Source organism: Arachis ipaensis, chromosome B5 (assembly GCF_059453495.1).
Source record: "Arachis ipaensis isolate K30076 ecotype BB chromosome B5, ASM5945349v1, whole genome shotgun sequence".
In the NCBI taxonomy this organism is placed as follows: domain Eukaryota; kingdom Viridiplantae; phylum Streptophyta; class Magnoliopsida; order Fabales; family Fabaceae; genus Arachis; species Arachis ipaensis.
Window position 1 is genome coordinate 39,006,090 of NC_142440.1, and position 8,207 is coordinate 39,014,296.

Here is an 8,207-nt window from a genome sequence, read left to right on the forward strand (position 1 = left end):
ACAATGATTAACAATAATTAACAAGAATTTATCCTATTACGTCATCCCCGATGATGGAAGAAGGTACCATATTATCTTCACACTCGAAGAAAGTCTAATAAGACTAGCTAATCTCAATCCAAAAGTCCTAGTCAACTTACTAATTGAATTAGTAAAAGACTAGCGTCAACGGAAACAATATTAACTAACAACTCTAGATTACCAACATAAGTTGGGTATTGATGACTCAAGATTGCCTAATCTCTCTTTCCAAGCCAAGAATGCTCAAAAAGCTATTCTAACATCCAACCAAGCATTTTTTCAAACACTTGGAAGGCATAAATGGAAAGCATAATGAATGTGCAAGAATAATAAAATCTAACAACTACCAATTGCAAGGAATTAATGATAACAACTCAAATCAACAATAAAAGAACATCAAACATCAATTGCATTAAAAGATATCCAAATCCAACATGAGTTCCTTAACATAAAAGAGGCATAAAGGGGAAATTAACATGAAAACTAAAAGAATCAAACTACTAGAGCATGAAAATGTAAAGAAAACAAGATGAGAACAATAAATTAAACCTAGATCTAAGAGGAAAATAAGCCTAAGAACCCTAATTTTAGAGAGAAGAGGGAGCTTCTCTCTTTAGAAACTAAACTACATGATGCCAAGCTACAACTAGTTGCTCCCCCTTTTCTCAATCTTCAATTCTGCATGAAATAGCCTCAGAAACGAGTTGGATTTGGGCCTGGGCAGCTTAAAAATTGCCCCCAGCGAATTCACTTTAAGTGAGTCACGTGCCGAGCGTCACGCGTGCGCGTGTATCACGCGTGCGCGTCGATGGCCAAAATTCCTCCTCACGCGTACGCATGGATGACGCGTGCGCGTGGCCCTCAATTCTCCAAATGCTCATTTTTTCATGAATTCTCCACTTTGCATGATTTTTTCTTCAATTTTTCCATCCAATACTTGCCTTATGACCCTGAAATCACTCAATAAATACATCAAGGCATCGAATGGAATTAAGGTGAATAAAAATTACCAATTTTAAGGCTTAAAAAGTATGTTTTTACACTTAAGTACAAATTAAGGGAGAATTACAAAACTATGCTATTTCATTGAATAAATGTGAGAAAATGTGATAAAATTCCCTAAATTAAGCACAAGGTAATCCACAAAATTGGGGTTTATCAAACCTCCCCACACTTAAACCAAGCATGTCCTCATGCTAAACTCAAGAAAGAAATAAAAGGGTATCAATATTTATTCAATGCAAACTACCTATATGCAACCTATCTGTTCCAAGGTTTACCTAAAACTGGAGGTTGATCTCGAAGGAGATCTGCTGTTGCTGCCGAAGCCGTCATGTCCGACTTGTTGGAGCTGGTGGTGCTACCGATCCTTGGTCACCGGAGGGTGGTGGTACCTGCAAGAGACTCTGATGCTTAAGTTAGCACGTGCTTTATGCAGGGCTTTGTGTAGAATCAGAGTATGAGTTATACCTGGGTGCTTCAGTGTATTTATAGTAGTGGGAAGTGATCTTCCTTGAGATAAGTTTGTTATCTTATCTTATCTTTTAGGGGTGAGTCCCCTTATCTTTGTCTAGCCGCCTTTAAGCGGCTGTAATCTTCTGCTTTGGGCTTATTTGGGCCTTTATAGCGATTTAGCCGAGCTCTTTGTGAAGAGGTCGGTAATGGACCAACCTTTCAAGAGGTCAGTAATAGACCAACCTTTCAAGAGGTCGGTCGTTCTGATCTTCGTCTAACCCAGATCGCATAGCTCGACCCAGGATATGAACAGTGCCCCTCCTTGAGCTTCGATCTTCCCTGTGAGGTCATGCTTCTTGGCTTCGATCCTTTGAGGAAGTCGTGCTCAAGCATCTATCTGGCTTGTTTCTTCATTGCTTTGCAATCCTTGCAGATTTTCTAGAGGTTTGGTACTTTGCTGTCCGATCTCTTTTTGATCATTTCTTGTTTTGTCCACTTTCTGCTTGGTCGAGGTGATCCTTGGGGCTAACTTGTCCGACAACTTTTTAGTATTCTTGTAGAACCTTTTTAGTTAGTCTGAACAATTTTGATAGCCTTGTCGTGGAGTCGTGGCTTTTTGGGCGAAGTTGTGTCCCTTTTAGCGCACTGGTGTGCGAAATCGTGATCATTCTATTCCTTGGTAACGGCGCTAAAAACTCAATACGCACGTTCATGATCTTATATCTGTTTCACAACTTCATACAACTAACCAGCAAGTGCACTGGGTCGTCCAAGTAATAAACCTTACGTGAGTAAGGGTCGATCCCACGGAGATTGTCGGCTTGAAGCAAGCTATGGTCACCTTGTAAATCTCAGTCAGGCGGATTAAACTGTATTAAGAAATTATAGTTTATGAAAATAAATAAAATATAAAATAGGATAGTGGTACTTATGTAATTCATTGGTGAGAATTTCAGATAAGCGTATAGAGATGCTTTCGTTCCTCTGATCTCTGCTTTCCTGCTATCTTCATCCAATCAATCCTACTCCTTTCCATGGCAAGCTTTATGTAGGGCATCACCGTTGTCAATGGCTACATCCCATCCTCCTGTGAAAATGGTCCAATGCGCTGTCACTGCATGGCTAATCATCTGTCGGTTCTCGATCATACTGGAATAGGATTTACTATCCTTTTGCGTCTGTCACTACGCCCAGCACTCGCGAGTTTGAAGCTCGTCACAGCCATCCCTTCCCAGATCCTACTCGGAATACCACAGACATGGTTTAGACTTTCCGAATCTCAGGAATGGCCATCCATGGGATCTAACTTATACCACGAAGACACTAATATCTCGGACTCGGTCCCCTGTATTAGATATCCAAGAGATATCCATTCAATCTAAGGTAGAACGGAAGTGGTTGTCAGGCACGCGTTCATAAGTTGAGAATGATGATGACTGTCACGATCATCACATCCATCATATTGAAGTGCGAATGAATATCTTAGAAGCAGAATAAGTTGAATTGAATAGAAAAACAGTAGTACTTTGCATTAATGCTTGAGGAACAGCAGAGCTCCACACCTTAATATATGGTGTGTAAAAACTCTACCGTTGAAAATACATAAGTGAACGGTTCAGGCATGGCTGAATGGCAAGCCCCCATTATCTAAGAACTAAACGTCCCAGGATGTCAAATACAATAGTAAAAAGTCCTATTTATACTAGACTAGCTACTAGGGTTTACAGAAGTAAGTAATTGATGTAGAAATCCACTTCCGGGGCCCACTTGGTGTGTGCTTAGGCTGAGCTTGAAGTTTACACGTAGAGAGGTCATTCTTGGAGTTGAACGCCAGTTTGTAACGTGTTTCTGGAGTTGAACTCCACTTTGCAACTTGTTTCTGGCGCTGAACGCCAGACTACAACATGGAACTGTCGTTCAATGCCAGTTTGCGTCATCTAAACTCGGGCAAAGTATGGACTATTATATATTTCTGGAAAGCCCTGGATGTCTAATTTCCAATGCAATTGGAAGCGCACCATTTGAAGTTCTGTAGCTCCAGAAAATCCACTTTGAGTGCAGGGCGGTCAGAATCCAACAGCATCTGCAGTCCTTCTTCAACCTCTGAATCTGATTTTTGCTCAAGTCCCTCAATTTCAGCCAAAAATACCTAAAATTACAGAAAAATACACAAACTCATAGTAAAGTCCAGAATTGTGAATTTTATTTAAAAACTAATAAAAATATACTAAAAACTAACTAAATTATACTGAAAACTATGTAAAAACAATGCCAAAAAGCGTATAAATTATCCGCTCATCACAACACCAAACTTAAATTGTTGCTTGTCCCCAAGCAACTGAAAATCAAATAGGATAAAAAGAAGAGAATATACTATAAATTCCAAAATATCAATGAAACTTAGCTCCAATCAGATGAGCGGGACTTGTAGCTTTTTGCCTCTTGAATAGTTTTGGCATCTCACTTTATCCATTGAAGTTCAGAATGATTGGCATCTATAGGAACTCAGAGTTCAGATAGTGTTATTGATTCTCCTAGTTCAGTATGTTGATTCTTGAACACAGCTACTTTATGAGTATTGGCCGTGGCCCTAAGCACTTTGTTTTCCAGTATTACCACCGGATACATAAATGCCACAGACACATAACTGGGTGAACCTTTTCAGATTGTGACTCAGCTTTGCTAAAGTCCCCAATTAGAGGAGTCCAGGGTTCTTAAGCACACTCTTTTTTTGCTTTGGACCTCGACTTTAACCTCTCAGTCTCAAGTTTTCACTTGACACCTTCACGCCACAAGCACATGGTTAGGGACAGCTTGGTTTAGCCGCTTAGGCCAGGATTTTATTCCTTTAGGCCCTCCTATCCACTGATGCTCAAAGCCTTGGATCCTTTTTATTACCCTTGCCTTTTGGTTTTAAGGGTTATTGGCTTTTTGCTCTTGCCTTTTGGTTTTAAGAGCTTTTGGCTTTTTCTGCTTGCTTTTTCTTTTTCTATTTTCTTTTTTTTCGCTATTTTCTTTTTTTTTTCTGCAAGCTTTTGTATTCATTTCTTTTTCTTGCTTCAAGAATCATTTTTATGATTTTTTAGATTATCAAATAACATGTCTCCTTTTTCCTTATTCTTCAAGAGCCAACATATTTAACATTCATAAACAACAACTTTAAAAGACATATGCACTGTTCAAGCATTCATTCAGAAAACAAAAAGTATTGTCTCCACATCAAAATAATTAAACTAGTTTCAAGGATGAATTCGAACCATGTACTTCTTGTTCTTTTGTTTTTAAAACATTTTTCATTTAAGAGAGGTGATGGATTCATATTCACTACTTTAAGGCATAGACACTTAGATACTAATGATCATGTAATAAGACACAAACATAAATAAACATTTAACATAAAAAAATGAAAAACAGAAAATTTAAGAACAAGGAATGAGTCCACCTTAGTGATGGTGGCGTTTTCTCCTTGAGGAACCAATGATGTCCTTGAGCTCTTCTATGTCTCTTCCTTGTCTTTGTTGCTCCTCCCTCATTGCTCTTTGATCTTCTCTAATTTCATGAAGGATGATGGAGTGCTCTTGATGTTCCACCCTTAGTTGCTCCCAATAATTGTGTGGAGGAAAATGTATCCCCTGAGGTATCTCAGGGATCTCTTGATTTGCAGTCAAATGTTCTACCACTGAGCTATAGACCCTTGAGATGAATCTCTCCATCTCCTATGACTCAGAGGTGGAAGCTTTTGTCTTCCCTTTCCTCTTTCTAGAGGTTTCTCTGGCCTTAGGTGCCATCAATGGTTATGGAAAAATAAAAAAAAATTATGCTTTTACCACACCAAACTTAGAATGTTGCTCGCCCTCGAGCAAAAGAAGAAAGAATAGAAGAAGAAGAAGATATGGAGGAGATGGAGGGATGTGTGTATTCGGCTATATGGGTGGGATTGGGTGGGAAAGAGATTTTGAATGTTGAAGGTAGGTGGGGTGTATGGATGTGAGTGGAAAACAGAAGGGATGAGAGATTGAGGTGATTGGTGAGGGGTTTTGGGGAAGGGTGTTTATTGGGAAGGGTGAGTGTTGAGAAGAGGGAAGAATGTGAGTGGAGGTAGGTGGGGATCCTGTGGGGTCCACAGATGCTGAGATGATCCTGTGGGTCCACAGATCCTGAGGTGTCAAAGATTTGCATCCCTGCACCAATTAGGCATGTAAAACACCTTTGCATGCAATTCTGGCGTTTAAACGCCGAATTGATGCTTGTTCTGGGCGTTCAACACCCATGTGCAGCATGTTTCTGGCGTTGAACGCCAGCCAGATGCTCCTTATTGGCGTTTAAACGCCAGTAAGTCCTTCCTCCAGGGTGTGATTTTTCTTCTGCTATTTTTTATTCTGTTTTAAATTTTTGTATTTATTTTGTGACTCCACATGATCATGAACCTAATAAAACATGAAAGAACAATGAAAATAAAAATAAAATTAGATAAATAAAAATTGGGTTGCCTCCCAATAAGCGCTTCTTTAATGTCAATAGCTTGACAGTGGGCTCTCATGGAGCCACACAGGTGATCAGGTCAATTTTATAGACTCTCAACACCAAACTTAGAGTTTGGATATGGGAGTTCAACACCAAACTTAGAGTTTGGCTGAGGCCTCCCAACACCAAACTTAGAGTTTGACTGTGGGGGCTTTAGTTGACTCTGTACTGAGAGAAGCTTTTCATACTTCCTCTCCATTGTTACAGAAAGAGATCCTTGAGTTTTAAACACAAGGTTGTCCTCATTTAGTTGAAGGACCAACTCTCCTCTGTCTACATCAATCACAGCTCTTACTGTGGCTAGGAAGGGTCTTCCAAGGATGACGGATTCATCCTCATCCTTCCTAGTGTCTAGGATTATGAAATCAGCAGGGATGTAAAGGCCTTCAACCTTTACTAACACGTCCTCTACTAGTCCATAAGCCATTTTCTTGGATTTGTCTGCCATCTCTAATGAGAAATTGGCAGCCTGTACCTCAAGGATTCCCAGTTTCTCCATTACAGAAAGTGGCATGAGGTTTATCCCTGACCCAAGGTCACATAGAGCCTTCTCAAAGGTCATGGTGCCTATGGTACAAGGTATTAGGAACTTTCCAGGATCCTGTTTCTTCTGAGGTAATGTCAGTTGATCCAGATCACTCAGTTCATTGATGAGCAAGGGAGGTTCATCTTCCCAAGTCTCATTACCAAATAATTTGGCATTCAGCTTCATGATTGCACCAAGGTACTTGGCAACTTGCTCTTCAGTAACATCCTCATTCTCTTCAGAAGAAGAATACTCATCAGAGCTCATGAAGGGCATAAGGAGGTTCATTGGAATCTCTATGGTCTCTAGATGAGCCTCAGATTCCTTTGGTTCCTCAGAGGGAAACTCCTTGTTGATCATTGGACATCCCAGGAGGTCTTCCTCACTGGGATTCACGTCCTCTTCCTCTTTTGTAGGTTCGGCCATGATTGATATATCAATGGCCTTGCACTTTCTCTTTGGATTCTCTTTTGTATTGCTTGGGAGAGTACTAGGAGGTGTTTCAGTGATTTTCTTACTCAGTTGGCCCACTTGTGCCACCAAATTTCTTATGGAGGACCTTGTTTCACTCATGAAACTTAGGGTAGCCTTGGACAGATCAGAGACTAAGTTTGCTAAATTAGAGGTATTTTGTTTAGAGTTCTCTGTCTATTGCTGAGAAGATGATGGAAAAGGCTTGCTATTGCTAAACCTATTTCTTCCACCATTATTAAAGCCTTGTTGAGGCTTTTGTTGATCCTTCCATGAGAGATTTGGATGATTTCTCCATGAGGGATTATAGGTGTTTCCATAAGGTTCACCCATGTAATTCACCTCTGCTATTGCAGGGTTCTCAGGATCATAAGCTTCTTCTTCAAAAGATGCCTCTTGAGTACTGTTGGATGCAGCTTGCATTCCATTCAGACTCTGAGAAATCATATTGACTTGCTGAGTCAATATTTTATTCTGAGCCAGTATGGCATTCAGAGTATCAATTTCAAGAATTCCCTTCTTTTGAGGCGTCCCATTACTCACAGGATTCCTCTCAGAAGTGTACATGAACTAGTTATTAGCAACCATGTCAATGAGTTCTTGAGCTTCTGCAGGCGTTTTCTTTAGGTGAATGGATCCACATGCAGAAGTATCCAATGACATCTTAGCTAATTCAAACAGACCATCGTAGAATATATCCAGGATGGTCCATTTTGAAAGCATGTCAGAAGGACACTTTTTGGTCAGTTGCTTATATCTCTCCCAAGCTTCATAGAGGGATTCACCTTCTTTCTGTCTGAAGGTTTGAACATCCACTCTAAGCTTACTAAGCTTTTGAGGAGGAAAGAACTTGGCTAAGAAAGCCGTGACCAGCTTATCCCAAGAGTTCACGCTATCTTTAGGTTGAGAATCCAACCACACTCTAGCTCTGTCTCTTACAACAAACGGGAAAAGCATAAGCCTGTAGACCTCGGGATCAACCCCATTGGTCTTAACAGTATCACAGATCTGCAAGAATTCAGTTAAGAACTGAAAAGGATCTTCAGATGGAAGTCCATGAAACTTGCAGTTCTGCTGCATCAGAGAAACTAATTGAGGTTTCAGCTCAAAATTGTTTGCTCCAATGGCAGGAATGGAGATGCTTCTTCCATGTAAATTGGAATTAGGTGTAGTAAAGTCACCAAGCATCCTCCTTGCATTATTATTATTT

The 8,207-nt window shown here is 40.1% G+C and overlaps 1 non-coding gene across 1 annotated transcript; it reads left to right on the forward strand.

Annotated features, from left to right (window-relative positions):
• The first annotated feature begins 7,714 nt into the window (after positions 1-7,714).
• LOC148563911 (small nucleolar RNA R71) lies at positions 7,715-7,822 on the forward strand. The gene has a single exon (XR_015884452.1). It is a non-coding gene; the product is annotated as a small nucleolar RNA R71 (small nucleolar RNA).
• The last annotated feature ends 385 nt before the right edge of the window (positions 7,823-8,207 follow it).